At 44.9% G+C, this 19,875-nt stretch overlaps 1 protein-coding gene across 2 annotated transcripts in view; it reads right to left on the minus strand.

Annotated features, from left to right (window-relative positions):
• RASGEF1C (RasGEF domain family member 1C) overlaps positions 1-16,468 on the minus strand; it is an 85,639-nt gene extending 69,171 nt beyond the window's left edge. For both annotated transcript variants that reach the window (XM_082211638.1, XM_082211640.1), the window contains exon 1: positions 16,156-16,468. The gene's annotated coding sequence lies outside the window, so the exon portion shown is untranslated. The remainder of the gene's footprint in view (positions 1-16,155) is intronic.
• Positions 16,469-19,875: the final 3,407 nt, after the last annotated feature.

Here is a 19,875-nt window from a genome sequence, read left to right on the forward strand (position 1 = left end):
GTGGGCTATAATAAACAATGGCTGTTTTATGCATAATCACTGTATATCCCCACCAGTGCTTGGCCATTTGGAATATGAACCACTCATGAGGCTGCATTTAGAGCTTGTAGTACGCATTACTGTATTATTACAGCTCTTTTCATGGCAGGATGTTGTCATACTGAAATACAATGTGCAGCCAGAGTAAAAGCTGCCAACAGTGATAAAAGGCTCCAGCATTACAACAAGAGCATCAGACAATGTCTGGGGGAACGTAACCATTTTGAGCCACACCGACTGCTGAATGACTAGCTGAAAGCAGTTTTCTGCGTAGGTGTTATTAAATGAAGGAGTGAAGTCTGCAGGGTCCTTCTAGCTCAAAGTTAGCCATTTTGTGAGCGTTGCAATGGGAGGTGTGAAATGTTTTGCAGCCAAATTGCTTCCCCTTCTGCTTCTCCTAGCAAGATAAGCCCTCAAAAATGACAATTGTCCATTCCATTTTCACACACACGAAGGGGCCATGACATAGTCCCAACACCACTGCTAGATGTAAACACACATTCAGACAATGGCAGTTTGCGACAGTAACTGAGGAGTTAGTTAACTGAGGAGGTGGGTGGAATGTCCTTACTGGAGGGCCCTGGAAAGCAGCAGAGACTATTAGTCTAGAACCATGAAGCTGTGCAGCTGCTAACCCAAGGCAATAGTGCCGGATTAACCCCTGTGGAGGCCCCTAGGCAGCCGAACTCTTGGGGGGCCCCTCACAATTTACCTTGAAACTTCTACTCGGCTACTCGCAAATATTCTACTAGGATCTGAAGTCAGTGGGAACTCGCAACACACCAACTCACAGAAAGCTTCATATCTGGAGGTTTCTCATGTGCGTGCTCTAACGGGATAGCACTGAACTAAGAAAGCTTGATTGTGATTTTCTTTCAATATCAGATCAATATTGTTTTGATCCATTGTCACGAGGCCTCTAAAAGGTTGCTCTCAATTGCATCTCTGGTTGCAACCCATTTACTTGAGCTCACCAAAGTAAATGAGAAAACCAATGCATCTTCCATGAATAGCTTTTCCATTTGGATCTGCTTCTTGGTCATGTTAAAGTGTGACATGGAAGGAAGGGAAAGAAGATCAAAGTTGTTGATAAACAGAAATGGGAAGGCATAGTGTGTGCGTGTGTGTGTGAGAGAGAGAGAGAGAGAGAGAGTGAGTGAGTGAGACAGAGAGAGAGAGAAATTAAAAGCTCCAAAGCAAAAGTCAATGTGAGTAAGTTTTTGTGCAAATTTGTTCTGTCTCTAAATACTACCTCTGTAGTTTGTAAGTTGCTCATTCAGAGACCTACTGGAATTTGCCAGGTGTAGACCTAAATGCTTATTTGTAAATGGTCTCAATTTCAAAGTTGATGAATTGAAATGGCTTTTAGGAAATAAAATTGCAAATCTGGCTTGACAGGCTATTCTGGGGGAAGAAGCATGACCTCTGTACGACTCCATTAAGTACTCAACTCCATTTATATCCCAGCTTTAAGTAAATGCTAAACAAGAAAGCCAGCATGTTGATGTGGCAGTTTCAGATGGAACTTAAAAGTTCACTTAGAAACTGCACCCTAGCACATACAACAGGGCAGAAAATTACTTTGGTTGTTTACCCTGCTCCAGAGTTACAAGACTAGCTCAATGGAGACTTGATCGTATTTGCTAAGCCAGAGGGAGGCAGCTACTGGTCTACTCTTTGCTGTGTTGCAATTTTGCCATTCCAGATAGTAGCTACCAACCCAACAGAGATCAGGAGACACAATGAATGGCCAACAGGATTCTACCTTGACCTGAATCTAAATCCAAAGAAGGATGCTGGAAATATGGCAGCTGGAGAGACTGCAACCACACAGAGCATTTTCCCGAGCTACACAAGGGACATCAACAACTATGGAAGAGGCAGAGGAAGTTGCCAGAGGAAGGCTGCAGCAGGTGGACTTCATCCACTGCCATGCTGATGGAGGGACACTTCCCAAATAGCTGCACTGTCCTCATCAGTGAGGACACCTCCAGCACTCCTCCCCTGTAAGATGCCTCCTTTCCTATCTCCCACTCTTGTAGAAATGCCTGAGACTGCTGATCTTTATGCCCAGATGGTCCCAATCCCTCTAAGCCAATTAAGTAACTTTCTCCATCCTTCTCATCCACACACACAAACCCAATAGCTATGTTTTCACCTATATTCCCTGGTGTTCAGTTAGCAATGCTTGGCTGTTGTTTTGTATGGGACTCTAAATTCAGTCGTAGCAGAGTATGATGCCGCCAAGATTATCTGGGACAAGGCCAGCAGCACCAGTGCCCTCTGCTCCAATACCCACCCAAGTGCATGGATGGTAGTTGATTGAAGAGGGCTTTGACTCATAGTTGCTGGTATTTCTAAATGCAGACCTGTGTATGTTTAAATATAAAATGGATTGTGCAGATTCATGAGTTTCAGTGGGATTTTACGATTACGTTTCTAGTGCTATGTTTCAATTGCACTCAAACTGAATCCATTTGTCACTTCCAGAGTACCATCTGCTCCTCAGAACAAATGTCATTTTATTGACAGCAGTTGTCACAATGTCTTCACTTACAACCATCTAAAATTACTTCAAATGCATGCATTCTTCTGTGCGTGTTCAAATAAAAATCTACATGCCATGTAAGAAGACTGACCGCCTCCCCTCTAAAATGCCTAGACCTGACTTCCATGCTATTCTAATCACATAACATCTGAATTTTTATCGTCTTTGATCTCTGAAAACATGACATTTATTACACCAAAACATCACTGGAAAGCCTAAATATAGCTTTAGGGCAGGGTGGGGCAGAGATCTAGTCAGTGGGTCAGATCCTGAGCTCACCCATACACCATGGGCAAATTCAGCAAGTGGGTGAGGCCACCCCACTCTCAATCACCTAGCATCATGATAACATCAGGTGATTCAACTTCAAAGGAAAGAGATGGGAGTGCACTTTATGTACACTCCCAATTCTTTCATTTCTTGCTTTGCAGATGCAGCTTCAACTCAAAGGAAGATCATTTGAATTCAAGCCAGGGATGTAAAGGGATCATTCTTCCTTTGCAACTACAGCTTGAGCCTTGTCTGCAAAAGAATATCCTCTGCATCCCCAGCTTGAATTCAAGTTGCATCTACAAAGCAAGAATCTGGAGTGCACATCAGAAAGTCAGCATTTAAAAAAAAAATTGCTGCCCCTTTCTGCTGCCATCCTAGTTCTTTTTTAGCTGCAGCACAACAGACTAGTTTCAACAAACTAGTCCTGTTAGTGGACGCCCTCACAAAGAGGTTCGCTAGAGCAATGGTGCTTTCTGCCCTTCTCTCTCCTCCTGCCCTGTGCCTCCAGAAACTGGCTCAGTGGGGTCAGGAGAACCCCAAGGATATCACTGGGAGGGAGATTATTCAATCTGGCAAGCTGAAAACCTTGTGCTGATGGAACAATGGTAAAGGCATTATGCTGAATTCCTCCCATAAACTACAAGGTATGGGGAAAGATCCAATGTAGTACAAGCGTCTGCTTATGTAGCAAAGGCTTATTATTGTTATTCCCCCTCCAGCCCCTCAAATTTTCTCCATTGACCTGGGGGACCCCTCAAAAGCAGATTTTGGGGGAGCAGGGTGTCTGGAGGGGGAAGAATATAAACCACAAGTCCCAATGAGGGCAGACCTCACTGGATGTTATAGATATGTGTTTGAGGCAGGGAAGCAGGATGTCTGCTAAGACCTTTCTAGCCCCTGAATTCAGCAAGTGTTAAATATATAAGCCAGGCTAGATTCCTGGTGAAGCAACTGCCTGGGTGATGGGCCATTAAGGGGAAGAAAGGAAAGGGGCTCTGTGTAAGGTGGTAAATGGGTGGGGCCCCTTTCTCAACTTGTGGACAAAGCCAAGGTTGAGAGTTGCAGAGATATGAATCAGAAGAAAAGCAGCAAGCTACGGAGAGAGACAGAGCCAAGGCTGAAGCTGTGGGAGAAACAAGACCCTTTTGGGGGTGTTAATGCAATGAACCCCTCCATCGAAGTCTCAAGTATTTCCCCCCTTCTATTTCTTTCTTTTTTAAAAAGGGCACATGAAACGTGATCACACATATGTGTAAATAAATCTTATATCATAAGGACACCAGTCTCCACTGTGCCTCATTCTGAAAGAAACGTGAATTCTGTGTAAGTGCCTGGAACCCCTGGAATCTTGCACTGTTCAGATTGGGGTGGCGTGCAACACTATAAATACCAATCATTAAAAAATATGTATATTAGCTAATTGATAACCTTGTAAGCAAGGACAAATGTGTGTGGATTGAATGAGCAAAGAAATGTGTAAGTGGCAAGAAAGGCTGTATTTTGGTTCAGATTTCAAATGAGATTCTTTTGAAATCCAATCAGATATTTTTTTTTAGTAGGGCAGAAATGCTTTCAGCAGATGTAATTATCACCCTAGCAAACAAAATGCACCAGTAGCAGAAGCCAGGATGAAGCTGATCTGCAGGATGAGAGCTGCTGTCACGTTTCATAATCCCAGTTTCAAAGTTTTTGTCATGAATGACCCCCGGAGGAAATAGGCAGCAAAGATGCATGTGGGTAAGCACATATTCCATGTTCAATAGAAGAGCTTGCACCTTAGAAAGGATTACTGTCTAGTAATCAGGTTCTAATGTGTTAAGTGCCTTAGTAGTAGTAGTGCGAAGGAGGAACACGCTACATTCTCAAACTGACAGACAAGCTTTGTTACTAGAGGGGGTGGAAAACCAAGAGCCCATTCAATGCACATAACAAACAACGAATGTAAAGATTCTGTTAATTTAAAAGACTGCTAATGGAGGAAGACAATAGACTAAATTTCAATTCATAACACAATACGCACTTAGGCCCTCCTCAACTAAACTTATTCTTTGACACCTTTTCCTCAGACGTAGTGACAAATTGGTGCCCCAAATCAGCTATGCAGGTCTTAAAAAGTATTAGAAGGGGACAGATTGAAGTTTCTATAGAGAGAATGGATTTGGCATGTGCTTCTAAAAAATGAAGTGAGCTTTATTCAAGTGGGGATTTGAGCCCTGGTCTCCTGGGTCCTAGTTTGATCCTGTAACCACTACAGTGGTATCTTGGGTTAAGGACTTAATTCATTCTGGAGATCTGTTCTTAACCTGAAGCCCCACTTTAGCTAACAGGGCCTCCTGCTGCCGCTGCTGCACGATTTCTGTTCTCATCCTGAAGCAAAGTTCTTAACCCAAGGTAATATTTCTGGGTTAGCAGAGTCTGTAACCTGAAGCGTATATAACCTGAGGTACTGCTGTATAGCACATTGATTCCCCTTCCCACATGCCATCACCCTGTTCCTGAATGACATGTAACTGCCATCTCTTTCTTTTGTAAAAGGCACATGAAACATGACCACACATTTCTTATACCATCCAGTTTGGTCCTGGAAGAAAGCAAACCCCTTCCAGAGCGGTCAGGAAGTCATACTTCGCTAGGCACAAGTAGGTGAGAAAAATGCCAACTGAATAGTTCAGTATTTAAATTTTCAGCCAGTCTCTATTTATATACAGTTCAGAATGTGCTGAAATAAAAACTAAACAAAACCAGGCAGAAAATGCAAGATCTGAGTCACAAATGACATTAGTTAAATGTCAGAAATCTGAAACAGCTATGATATGCCTACTAGATGTTGGCTCAATACTGAAGTACGCCTAATATATAAATGTGGTGTTGTCTGCAAATATCATTCAGTGCCAACCAGCCTTAAAGCTGGCTCAGACTGACTAACGTATTGCCCCCCCTTGCATTTCCTCCCTGCTTCAGTGCCTGCCATCCTCAAGTACAGAACACAGAGCCGCAGGACAATGTTAAGATCAGACAAAAGAGATGGCTGAGTGAATATCCATTAGATCCAATCCTTCACTGCCCTAAGGTTTACCTGCATCATCGGCTCCAAAGTTACACACATGCCACTCCGTCCAAAATGGAAAGGAGTCTTGATAATGGTACCAATCGATGATGAATAAAGAAGCACAGAGGTACAAAGAAACATTGTCACAGCACAGTACTACCATAGTCATTAACTGCACCAGGGCAGTTAATAAAGACTAGGCACCAGCCCTGAAAGGCAGGCTGCATGCCATGCTTTCTCTCTCTCTTGCCATCACCCTCCTCACTACTCTTACTTCTGAGTAGAAGGGAATCTTAGGGACTGTGAGATTAACCTGGGGGGGGGGAGTTTACTGTTAAGTAGCAGTCAATGGGGTAGAGTAGAGCCGCCCTCCCAAAATAAGAATCAGAGCTCCAATTGCAGTCAGGGATGGGCGAATCTGTCAATTTTTGTTTCTCTCTGTTTCTCGCCTTTATTTTCCATAAGCTCAGATCGCCACATGTCCACATCAGTTCACAATTTCCATCAGAATTTTAGTTTGATTTTTCTCTCAATACAGATATTTTTGCAAAGCAAATTTCCCTAACAGAATGCATTTCTTGTAGGCTATGTTTCACTAATATATGCATTTTTATGCACACTTAATCCCAGTGTATGCCTTTTTGCATACATTTCTTGGCCAGAGATCTCTGTTGCAAAATTCAGAGATGTGCAAATTTCGAAGGGTGGGTTGGTTTCGGGTCACATGCTGTTCAGAAAAGTGCAAATTAGGTAGGTTCGCCTTTCACCGTGGACGGAAACAGAGTTTCCCCCCATCCCTATCTGGATGGTGCTGGAAAAGGCAGGGTGGTGGTGAGGCTGGACCTGTGCAGAGGCACCAGTGGAGCCAATCCAGCGCCTATACAGCCCCAGCCTCTCCACTGCCCTGCCCTGCCCTGCCCTGTCCTGCCCCACCCCTGGGGCAGATGGCCAACTGGAGGGATGCCACTGTCAGGATGGGGCTCTACAGCTCTCCCCCACCACACCAGCTACTGCTGTCACTCTTCCCTAGCATTGTTCATTGCAAAAAATAAATCACTTATACAGAGACAACCACCACCACCCAGCTGCCAACAAACTCCACAGGTGCCACTGTGTGATGTTCAGCCTGTGTTTCCTCCTTCCTTTCCCTGCATCTTGGGGGAGGGGGGCAGGTGCAGCCAAAGTGACCAAGTGAACAAGCATGTGGGAGGTTGCTCCTTAGGGTCTTAACACAGGCTGCCAACTCCATAATCCAACCTAGAAAGACTTTATTAAACTTATAGGGAAATGAAGATTGGATATAAAAATCAAGGTGGCTCCACATTTGTGGAATGTTCCCCCTCACCTGGCACCTTCATTACGTATCTTTAGGTGTCGGGCATAAATGATTCTCTATAACCAGACCTTCAGCTGATTAATCAATCTATGCCCCTTTAAACTGTCAGGGCATTGTTTTTGGTTGTTACTATGTGGTGTACTTTTGTGTTCTTATATTGTAAACTGCCCTGTGATCCTCAGATGAAGGGCAGTATAAAAAATTGATTATTAATAGTATTTGTCATAGCTTAAATGAAATCACTACTTAAGTGGTAATCAGCACAGGTGCCCACTCCCCGCCCCCAGAGGTTCAAGTGAGGACCATTGAAGACAGCAACACAGCAAAATCACCCCATCTTTATGCTAGCGTTGTGCTGATATTTTCCGTTGATCTGTTTGGGGCCACTTGCAGGGGGAGGATGGAAAGGAGAAATGTACCCAAAGAGGGAGGAAGGCAAGGGGGGAGAGTTTAATGGTGGTGGCAGCTTTCACTTAGTTACCCTTTAAATAAGGTAGTGAAGAGAATTTAAGGGGGGGGTCAGGCTCTCATTTGGATTAGTTGCACTCATGATCCAAGATCTTCAAAACAGAAAGAATTCTCTCTAGAGGCTGCATTGCTCCCACCATGTTCTCTGCCTTGAGACCCTGCACCAGGCATAGGCAAACTCCGGCCCTCCAGATGTTTGGGATTACAATTCCCATCATCCCTAGCTAACAGAACCAGTGGTCAGGGATGATGGGAACTGTTGTCCCAAACATCTGGAGGGCTGGAGTTTCCCTACGCCTGCTGTACACCATCAAAGCTTCCAATGCCTACACGAAATGTCATGAAAACCAATAAAAGCCATAGCTCCCAGAAATCATTATGATGAAGCCTGCAGTCCTCAGATACAGAAAACAAACCCTTCCAATATGTTTAACCAAAGTATTTAATGTAAACAGCATTTAATAAAAACATGTTACCTCTATGTGCATCAGGGATCCCTCTCCTAATTAACACGGGATGCCTTTCATCTACAAAATGCTATGCAAACAGTCATTAGGCTTCAGGTTACCCCGGAAGAGGAAAACGAGACTCCAATGGTTGACATGATTAAATTGCCCAAGCTCTACCCCAGTAGTACTTATCCAGGTGTAAAAAAAGGTATTCATCTCAGTAAATCAGCCTCCATAATATTAAAGTTAAATGTCAATGCAGAGCCAGATGAAAAGCCCATTGAATTAAAGTAAGAAGAATATGAGCATTTAACTTGAAGAAAAAATGGGATCATTATGAGAAGGTTCTGTACCTTTAAAACAGATAAAATGGGGGGGGGGGGGTTAAGGACCTTTCCTGTGTGCCTTAATTCTTTACCATATGGTGCATGCATGTGACCTGATCCAAGTATGCATGGCTTGCCTCACTCATTGAGCCACCTGCTCTGTGGCTCCTTTTAGTCCTTTGTTCTTTCTTACTATGGCAGAACTATAGTCTGGAAACATGGGGTTTGATGCATGGTGCTGTTATATCTCATACGGATGGTATGCTTGGTGGCTGGGACATGTAAAGACATGGAAAAGGTCCATGTCAGCTTTTTCGTAGGGGTCTGTCCCAGAAGACTCTTCTCAGGTACCAGAATCTGGTAACAATTACTGCTGGCCTTCATGCATCACTAGCCAGCCAGAACTAAGCTTCTGTGATCATAGTTTGACTCAACTTGCCAACATGCCCCTTTGATGTCCTTATTTTTGGGGGGTGGGTGTCATCCCCCAAAATGGCTGAAGAAACCCAGCCAGAAACCCAGACAGCATATAAATAAAATACAACAGCAATCTGACAATAAACGAAGCAGTATTTTGTTCTTAACAATTCTTCGGCATTTTTACACATACTCCCTGCCCCTGGCGTTTTCCCTGTTTTTGGACTTTGAATCCAGATCTTGGGGGGGGGGGGGCTCAAATATAACTTCCTCCTCGGCCCTCTCCTTCCTCAAGTAGTAACTGTTGGTCTCATGCCCACAGCCCTTCATGCTTATAGTATAGTATTCTCCAGTGCTATGGAGCTACTGCAGTTACATGCTGTTATGGGGAAGACTAGTGAAAAATTTTGCTCCAGGTTCCACCCCCACCCCACCCCCAGTAAATCTAGCCTGGGTGCACTTTCATTTATGCCTTGTATCAAATCTGTGTGACAATGGTAAGTGTGTTATCATGTCCACCCTGAAACAAGTGGCTCAATAGTATCGGGAAAATATTTAATACTAAAATTGAAAAGCATTCATCTTAGCCAGTATTTTGTGTCAATAAGGCCCACAGGGTAATTATGTATTCTATTTTTTAAAAAAAACATTGCTTTTGGGGAAGTCTAACTTGCTTGAGCAACACTCCTTGTCTGATCAATATTAACACAAACAAAACTGGCTTCCAGCTATGGAAAGGTATCATTTTAAAATGCATACCTATCAAGAAAACCTGTGGTAATCAATGGGCCACAGAATAAAGCTTGATTTCAGTTAAGTCTTATACGTATTGCATATAAGAAACACCATACTGTGGCATGCTACCCCAATCTCCAGGCGGTGCCAGATTCCAGGAGTTCCAGGCACTTACCCAGGGTTTGGTTTCCTTGGAATGAGGTATAATGGGGACTGATATGTCTCTATAATATGTGGTTTATTTACACACACACACACCCTGAGTTTACAATGGAGGGGTTCACAGCATTAACACCTCAAGGGGGCCTTGATTCCCCCATAGCTGCAACCTTGGATTGAAACAGAAATCAAACATTGCTCTCACTGTCTGTTTCCAGCTTGCTTCTTTGCTTCTAGCTCACATCGCTCCACTCTGGCCTTTTGTCTTTCTAACTACCTGTGAGTTGAGGAACTACGGTACTTGTACCATCTCACACAGAACCCCTTCCTTTGTGCTCCCATTATCTCAGCAGGAAGTCAGCTTTGCTATTCTAGGAACTAGAAGGGAGCCCAGGCATTAAGCCTAACCCTCCCCCCACAAAAAATATCTCATAACAATACTAAATCAGTGAATAACTTAAAAGAAAAACTCCTCAAGTATCACTCAACAGATTGAATCATCCAGAACTTTAGCACTGTTTAATTATTCCTAAGGGCTTTTAAATAAACCAACCTTGTGTTAATTATATTTTCTGAACTTGACTCAAAATCTTTTCAGCAGTGGATCATTAAGGAAACTTGGCTTCATGGAATAACGGAACACTAAAGCAAAGGTGGATTTAAGGGAGTGTGACCACTTAGTCGCACTAGGCAGAGACTCTCAGAAGCACTGCCCTGTTAGCCACTTTAGTTGTGAAGCTGTAGAGGACATCTAAAATTGTGTGAGATTCTGCAGAGCATGCAAGATATCACGCGATCTCACATAAAATTGGCACCAATGTTAGCGCCCCTTCTTTACCAGCAGCAGAGCCTTCAGGATGGGCAGAGAAGTGGCAGCAGGTAAGACGGCAGTGCCAGCAGCAGAGCAGGCCAAGGCGGCACATCCTGTTTCACCTCAAGCAGCAAATTGGGACACCCTGCCCTGATAAAGATGGATGTGTGTGTTATATGCTTGGAAAGCTCACTAGAATCTGTATGCTACCATCATAACTAACATGATTTTTCAGACCTTCCTAAACTTTGACAGGCAATGCTTTATAATCCTCTAGCAAAACGCCTCTGAAATAGAAGTGTGCGCACACACCATTGGCCCCTAGCGCTATTAGATGTCACAACAACAAGCAGATGTGCACGCAACCATCACAGCATCAACAGTGATTCAGTTGACAAGCACCCAAGCTAGGGAAGGAAGACAAGAAAGATTAAGGAGCTGCCATTGCATCAGGTCCGACCACTGATCCATCTAGCCCACTGTTATCTACTTTGATTGGAAGTGTCTCTCCAAGTTCTCACGCCTTCCATCACCTGTTATATGATCCTGTTGTCTGGAGTTACCAGGGATTGAACTTGGGAACTTCTGTATCAAAAATATGTGCCCTACTACTGAGCCAGGGTCCATCCCCAAATCAAGTAACTGCTTTCTTCAGAGGAGATTTCTTAGGGAGGCTCTACTTCAGTGAAAAATCACTAGGCCTTTATTATCTGGCTACCTAGGGTGTGTGTGTGTGTGTGTGTGTGTGTGTGTGTGTGTGTGTGGTTTTGTTTTTTGTTTTAGAGAAATGAGAGGTATAAGTACTCCAACCTGAATAACTCCAACATGAAACTGCAATTCTCATCAGCCCAAGTGAGCATCGTCAGTGGTCAGGGATGCTAAAGAGTCCAAAACCAAACACCCTATATTCCTTTTGTAGCGTACAACTTGGTGGTGGTATTTTAAGTCATAAGATGTGCAGGGCAGCCATGCATAACGAGGAAAATAAAATACAGTCAACATATTACCTTGTTTAAACAAAGACAACCAATGTACAGATAGCCAAATTACAGCAGCAGAAAAGAAAGAAATGTAAGTTGGCTACACCTATTAGCAGGGCAGGAAAACTTTTGATTGCATTTCATATAAGGAAATACATTTTCATCATGCCCAGAAAGCAGCTATAAACCTGTAAAGTTTCAAGCGGCAGCATGACTGTGAAAGGACTGTCCTTTCCATCAGACTCTACTGGCAAAATCAAACTTGGTCCAGGTAGACTTACCCCCCTCCCCAAAGAGCCTTCTTGGCTAGTTCTGCCTTTAGTATGAAAATACAGTTTCATACTAACATGGAAAGTAGGCTGGAGATTGGGGGAAAAGGTGGCCTCCCACCACCTCCAAGATGGATCAGCTGATGCTGTGCAATTCATAATGGGGGATCCAGATGGTCCCCCTCAAATGTGCCATGGGACTGTGGAGGTTATAGACTTACACATGTAGAACTCCACACAATGAAAGATCCAGGATAATACACACATGGTGGGTGGAGCTCTATGCACACAGATCAATATGAGTGTAGAGTCCATCCCTTTTCAAGTGCATGGGACACATGGTTAGTGAAGAGGGGGAGACATTGGGCATGGTGGCGGCAGGTGACAGTTACCCATGCAGCTTCATGACCTCTATATGTAACATCTGAGTGTCTGGGGGTGGTAGGAGTCAGGCATTTGAATCTCCCAATAGTGACTACAAAAGGTAGAATTTAGGAAGAACCAATCTGTGCATCTCATTTTGGAACACATGGAGGAAAATGCTTCCCGTCTCCCACACAAACAGGGTTCTCAGGAGGGAGTCCCATTGCAACCAAATACTCTATGCATTAAACATTAAGTAAAACATAACATTTCCTCACCAGAGCAATTTCTTCAGATTTTGTTTTACTCCTTTGGAAACGATTTCACTTCCACTATATGCACCCACACACTTCCATTATTACTATTATTATTGGCATAATTATGGCTTGTTTGCACAGCTTTCACTTAACTTGCATTTTATGATGGGAGTGACTGTTCCTCTGTGTCTGCAGGTACTAAGAGGATCTATGCTTACCTGTGCACACAACTGCATAGACTGTCACATTATGTGCAGATGACTTTTTTTTTTTTGCATCATCCACGTTTCCATAAATAACCTTGCACATTAAACATATTTGTATCTTCTACAAATGAATTCTCACATGAATAAATACCCAGGGTGGGGGAGAGAACTGTGCTTAGCCAGTGAAGCGCTCAGAATTGGTGTGGGTTATTTCTTACATCCAAGTGGGTGTGCACAGGACTGCAGCCTGAATTAACCCTCATCTGCCCCGGGACGCGGGTGGCGCTGTGGGTAAAACCTCAGCGCCTAGGACTTGCCGATCGCATGTTCAGCGGTTCGAATCCCCGCGGCGGGGTGAGCTCCTGTCGTTCGGTCCCAGCTCCTGTCCACCTAGCAGTTCGAAAGCACAATTAAGTGCAAGTAGATAAATAGGTACCGCTTTCTAGCAGGAAGGTAAACGGCGTTCCGTGTGCTGCTCTGGTGCCTGTTCGCCGGAGCAGCTTCGTCACGCTGGCCACGTGACCCGGAAGTGTCTGCAGACAGCGCTGGCTCCCGGCCTCTAGAGTGAGATGAGCGCACAACCCTAGAGTCTGTCAAGACTGGCCCGTATGGGCAGGGGTACCTTTACCTTTACCTTGCCCCTGGAGCTTATTTCTCACATTGGTTTTCATAGTAAAGTCAGGTATTGCCAACCTTTTTAGGTTGTAGGAGCGTTCAGATTTTTGAGTAAGAGCTGTGGGCACTGGATAGAAGTCAGATCCCAAACAAAACTCATAATTAATCTGAGTTTTGAAAAGTACACAGAGCTAAAAGAAGTGGGAAAGAGCATCATCACCCTTATAAATACCTCCTTCAGCTCAATGTACTTTTCAAGGGGGGAGGAAAGTGACTACACTTCCCAGCTCATGATTAAGGGGGCACTGAATGTAGAGGTGCTAAGAGACTATGTAGGCAGTGAAGGAAGGCTTCAGGGGCACTATTGTGCCCATCACAGGGGCCACATTGGCAACCCCCGGGAAAACCATTAGTGAACATAGAGATAAAAACAAAGATTTTTAAAAATGCAAGGGGGGAATTTGTCTTGCATGTAGTTGCATGGATAGAAGTATGACATTTCATATACATAATACATTTAAGAGATCAATTACATTATTTTTCTCTCCCTCACACATAAAAGTTACATTCTTTCACATGACGATAAAGAGAGTTTGTCCTAAAAACACCTGATAACATCATCAAGGAATCCAGCCGGAACAAATCTCATGACCTAACCCACCGTTAAGGGAAATAAGTCACCCTTAAATGCAATATTTAGTGCCAGATGTCGTCGTCCCCCCCATATAATTATGCAACAAGTGTATGAGATTAGCATTGAGTCGCTTAGCAAAACAAGGGCTCAGAAATGAAAGGAATATATGGGTAAAAACCTCACTGTATCAGAACACCTCTGATGTGACCCCAGCTCATTTACACATATCACCCCACACTCTAGGTTTCCACTATGTACAGTGTAGAATTAAAGTAGCCACTAAAACTACAGGGCAGCTGGCCCTTTGCAGTAGTAATTACTATTCCTGCTCACATTGTTAAGCAGATCTCTGCAGAACACCATTTACAGAATTCATACCATACCAAATTATGAAAACACAGGAGAGGGGTTTCATATTGAGATGCATAGCAAAACGAGGAATTTAAAGGCATGCATCCAGAGGTTTGTTTTCAGAATGTAACCATGTGTGTATTTTTAAAATATTCCCCTCAAAAACACCAATAGATTATTCTGATGATCCTATAAAATGCCATTTTTAGGAACATACATCCAGCTGTCTGCAAACCAGAGGCATAGTTCCAGTGAGAGGGAGGGGGGATTATCCTGTGCTTCCTGATAACAGCTGAGTCAGATTCAGATCAATTTTTGTTTCTGGAAAAATCACACCTGATCTGACACTGTACATGTCAGGATTTAGCGTGAAACAAATGTTTCAAAGCTGAAATATAAGCTGCTTGCAATTACGATCTACAGCAGAAATAAAGACAGTATTTCTATCAGTGCAAACCGACTGGATGTTGTTCTCCTAATGCTTCTGTTAAAAAGGGCTTGCACCACACAGACCAAGGCAGAGATCACAGCCAGTTAGTATCATGGTGATCTTTTTGTAAGCTAGATATCCTTTAACACACATCTTAGTCGCCGCCACATCTCTCCCCTTTGCACAAATACTTGGATTGGCATGTCTCTCCCAACAGCCCTGCCTGAAACAGATTTCCGTGGAAGCAAGTCCCCGTGACTTCGTTGTGTTTACTTCCGCATAATGCGATTAGAAGCAGGGTGCCTAACAGGTGTTAAAAGACTCAAAGAAAGGCACAGGTATATAGAAGTCTATGGCACACTCTTACGTGAAAACACAATGGCTCACTCCCAAGTCCACATGCAAATAATCGGGGCTTGGTGTTTGGCACACGAACGGCTCGGAGCTAAAGATCCCTGTGGGGCTGTCCAGCCAGACGGATGGAGGCGTAGCATTTTGAATTAAGGAGTCGTGCGTTATATTATAGGACAGCACTTCTTAAATAACCTTTAAAAGGAGGTGGGGTTGGGGTCAGAAACTTAATTCTACACAGCAATAAGAGCCTATAGCCCTAGTTCAGCAGCTCGGAGATCGATCCCCTCTTTGATTTAACTTAATTCAATATACATTACGGGTTTTCCAGTCACACAGTTCGGAAGGAGTTCCCATCACCTTCCTTGAGAACACCCAGGAGGTCAGCCTCATTAATCTCCCATCGCCGCCACCAACCTCGAAGACGAACGCGAAGAAAACAAAAAACACACACACCCTCGGCTGGCTTTTGCTAATTCACTTCGGGCTGCAAGCACCAATCGATCGGAAAGTGCATTATTAAATTAAAAGTTTGCGCCGTTGAGTAATGGCTAGAGGGTGAAAAGGCCCGCCACGTTCCCCAGCTGCGTGCCCGCCCCCGGCCGCCCCAAACAATGCCTGGATCAGTCTATTATGCCCTGGAATGGACGTGCCCACCGGGCCGGGGTCGGGACTTGGCCTGCGGTCAAACGCCGCTTCCGAGCCCCGCGCCTGCCCAGCCGAGAGGTTGCTTGCTTGCTCGCTCGCTCCCCCTGCGCAAGGTGCGGAGTCCCCTCCAGAGGCCACGCCGCCCACCCGAGCAAAAGCGCGAAGCCGGCGCGGCAGCAGCCCGCCTCTGCGGGAGGCAGGGAAGGCTCGCCACGTTCCCAGCCGCTCGGAGTTTTCAAGCGGGGCTGCCTTCTTCTGACGAGGTGGGATCTGGACAGGAGGAAAGGAAGGTGCGCGCGCGCGGGCGTTCGGTTTCCAGAAACGGATCTGGAATGCGCCCCCCCCCCAAAACGCAGACCTCTCCTTCCTCGGCTCACCCACTTTCCTCGCCTCCCAGCCTGAGAGAAGAAGTCCGACGCGAGAAAAGGCGCCTGCACTCACCGGAGCTATGCACTCCCCGCCCCGCTGTGCCAAACCATGGGCATCGAGGGCAGCCAGCAAGTCCCAGCTGGGGTTAAATCCTCGGCCGCATCCGCCGCTTGCAACAATCCCCACCGAATCCCTCCTTCTTCCTGCTCAGGTGCCCAGAAACTCCGCGCGCGCTCTCTCCTCAGGCGCTCGCCCGTGCCCGGTTATTATTCCATCCGCTTCCACGGCGCTTATCGAGCTGCTGCTGCTGCTGCTGCTGCTGCTGCAAGAGGCTGCGTTTCTCCACTTGCGTGCCGCACCTCGCCGCTCCAAGCGGAGCGCATAGCGCCGCCTGGCTGCCGCGCGCCAGAACCGCGGCGTCGGCGTCCAGAAAGCTCGGCACGCTGCTGGGCCCTCCCGCCTTTTTAAAACACACCTCAGCCGAGCGGAAGCGGAGCGCGCGGCTTGCTCGCGGGCGCGTGCAGTTGTAGGCGCCGGCAGCCAATAGGGGAGGGGAGCGCCTGCCTGCCTGCCTGCCTGCGCGGGCAGGTGCAGGCCGCGCAAAGCGGTGGCTTACAAGCCCCAGCTCCGGCCCTCCGCCCTCTTTTGCCCCATTTGCGGCTTTTCAGTGGCTCGCGCCTTTAGGACAGGCGCTGATTGGCTGCCTCACAAAAACCCCGTCTCGGTCATGTGGAAGGAGAAGGCGACGGTGCCCTAAGCCTGGGGGCAGCTGCTGTTTTCTTCTGCTGGGCTGGGGGGTCAGAAGAGCGGGAAAGGGTCATGTTGCCCAGGGTACATTCATCGTTGCACCCCCAAGGGTGACACATGTAGGAGCTCTGCAATAAACAGCACTCATTTTGAACGTTGAGGCTTTACAGGCAGTCAGGAACTAGCCAGACTCAGAATTTAGCTGCTTTTATACACCCTCGGCCTATTTAGCTATGTAAAGACGACTGGCGTGATGGTGTTTATTATGCATAATTTGAGTTGGCATGAATAAGCCGCCTTAGGAAACTGGTGAGACAGTATATAGGCCTACTGCCAGAAATTCTGTGGTGAGGTCCTTCAGTTATACAATGTACCCAAATATGGGTAGCCAGACAGGGGGAGAGTTCTTTAATTTCTTTCAAATTAATAAATATACAATTTAATTGTATAGAATGATTAAGCACTGGCCATCCCAATGCCTTTACACTTGTCAGTAACACACTGCAAAGTGGCAGCAGGTTTAGTTCTTACTGAGCAGTGAACCTGCAAACTATGTCTGAAGACTAGGGATATGCCATTGGGTTCCCTATTTTGGACATATTATTCTTTCCCAGTTGTCATAAGTATAGTTTGTGATGACAAAAACTTGTTAGTTTGCCGCTCATATCTGATCTGGTTTGAAATTGCCTCCAAATTTTGCATGCCTACTTGGGAATATGGAATTGGCACATGAGAGGGAAGAAGGAAGCACTTTTTTTTTTTTTGATGCCGTGCAAAATGTTGCCAGTTGCACCCAGGCACAAATTGATGTGAAGCTCTGCTCTTGGAAATGAACCCACAAGGCAGCTTGTGCTGATGCTACAGAAATCTCCCTATGTCACTGCTCCCCTGCCCATACACCAGTACAACCCCCCCTCTATGGTTTGCTACACTGTGGACAGCAGCCAAGGCACACAATGTGCTACTGCACATGGACTATACATCACCACCTGCATTCAGTTTTATATGGCATCTATCCATGCTGCTCGTCTGAAGCAAGATCCATCTGGCTGCTTCACTGTTTGATGCCTGCATTGCAATTAGCACCTCCTGCATCACAAGACCCAGGAGCACTGGCACTTGTTTTGTTTTTCTTTTCCTTTCTAAATAGCAGTTTCCGCCCTTGAAACTACAGAGCATCATGTTAATATTTTCTAGCTGCTTTATACAAATATGGAAGGCTTGATCTCATAGCTAAAATGCCCACAGGTGCTGTTCCTTAAGCATCTCAGGTGACCCAGGTATTGCTCAGCTTGTTCACCTTACCTGTCTACTGGGCTACAGGGTTGCCTTCTGCCTCTATGTAAGGTTTGCTCTGCAGTGTCAGGGAAGGAGGCGGAAGCAAGTTTCTGGCTCTTGTGATGCAGGATGTGCTAATTGCAATGCAAGCATCAAACTGTGAAGCAAAGGCTTCTTAACAGCATGATTTTCCATCAAGGATTTTGACAGCAAATCCACCACTGGGGGATTGCTTTTTCCTTTTTGGAATACATTTTTAAATATATGTGCAATTACGTTTCTATTTGCTATGGCAACTTACCCATCCAGAAATTTGTGTTGTGCTCTCATTGGGAAAGGGTTCTGCATTTGGCCCCTTATTTTGTGGCTATGGCTGAAGAAGGAAGAGTGAGCTACAATTAACAGTTGCTTGCAAAAGGATTTACTAATTTTTAGTTGAAAACAGCTCTCCTGTAAATTGATCCTTGGCTATTCAGATGGTTTCCTGAAGTATCAGTACCATTTGCCCCTAATGCCCCCAGAATACATGACAGAACTCCCTTCTTGCAAAACCCAGATGAAATAGCCTTATGCATTAGCTCTGGGAATCTAGTCCTGATGTTACGCTCTGTTGCCTTTTCTACAATAGAGCACAGCACTGAGTTGATAGAGAGCCACAAGAGATTACATAGAGGAAAGCACTGAAATGCTGAGAGAAACAGTTGAGTCAACTGAATGATAAATGAAAGGCAGACTCTCATTACAAAGGGAGGCAACTGTACTTGTTTTTGGAACTTTGTATACTTTGTTAATACTCCTGTAGCCTTTTTCTTAAGAGCAGTAGAAGAAAATATTTGGCAACTGGTCAGTGTAAGAAACAGCAGATCTAGTCAAATGAACAAAGATAAGCAGCAAACATGTTTCAATCACTACCTAAGTAAAAAGTTTAACAGAGAAAAATGACAAGAAAAGGCTAGAAAACTTCTAGAAAAGGAGGAAAGGAAATACTGGGTGGATGGAGAGAAATTACAAGAAAGATTGCACTTAAATGCCAGTTTTTAACTATGTGTGACGTTCTAAGTTAAAGGACACAATGTGTGATTGCAAGGGTGACCTCAAGTAACCGTGATAAAAGTCACAAAAGTTCCCCTACAAACAAAAGTAGAATTTGTTGATGACAAATGTATTGACGGGGTTCCTGGACAAGTTGTGGCCTTTTAATTGCAGACTATTTTTATACTTAATTCCAATGTCCCCTTATCTGGGATGAATCTCATCTTCACAGAGCAGTTTCTATTTTCTCCCTGAACTTGAACAATGGTGCAGTTGAGGAGGATGAAATAACGAGCTGCTTTTCAGGCCATTCAACAAAAGTCTTCAGTTGGGATAGCTACAAGAAATTCAGACCACAGCTCAGAGGGCTTGTATCGCCTAAGAATTTTACTCCAGCCCAAAGCTTCTGTGGAAATAATCTGCTCATGATGACCACCAGCTGGAATTCATGGGATGTGATTCATTGAAGTTGAACATTATAATACAGAATAGGACTTTAGTGCTTCTGGCTGGACAGAACAGCTCCAGCCTGGGATCTGTGCAGAAGATAAACAGCACTAAGAATAGTTGCAAAAGAAATGAGAGCTGGGCCGTAAAGAAGGCTGATCGCTGAAGAATTGATGCTTTTGAATTATGGTGCTGGAGGAGACTCTTGAGAGTCCCATGCACTGCAAGAAGATCAAACCTATCCATTCTTAAGGAAATCAGCCCTGAGTGCTCACTGGAAGGACAAAT

Source organism: Podarcis vaucheri, assembly GCF_965113315.1.
Source record: "Podarcis vaucheri genome assembly, chromosome: 2".
NCBI lineage: Eukaryota > Metazoa > Chordata > Lepidosauria > Squamata > Lacertidae > Podarcis > Podarcis vaucheri.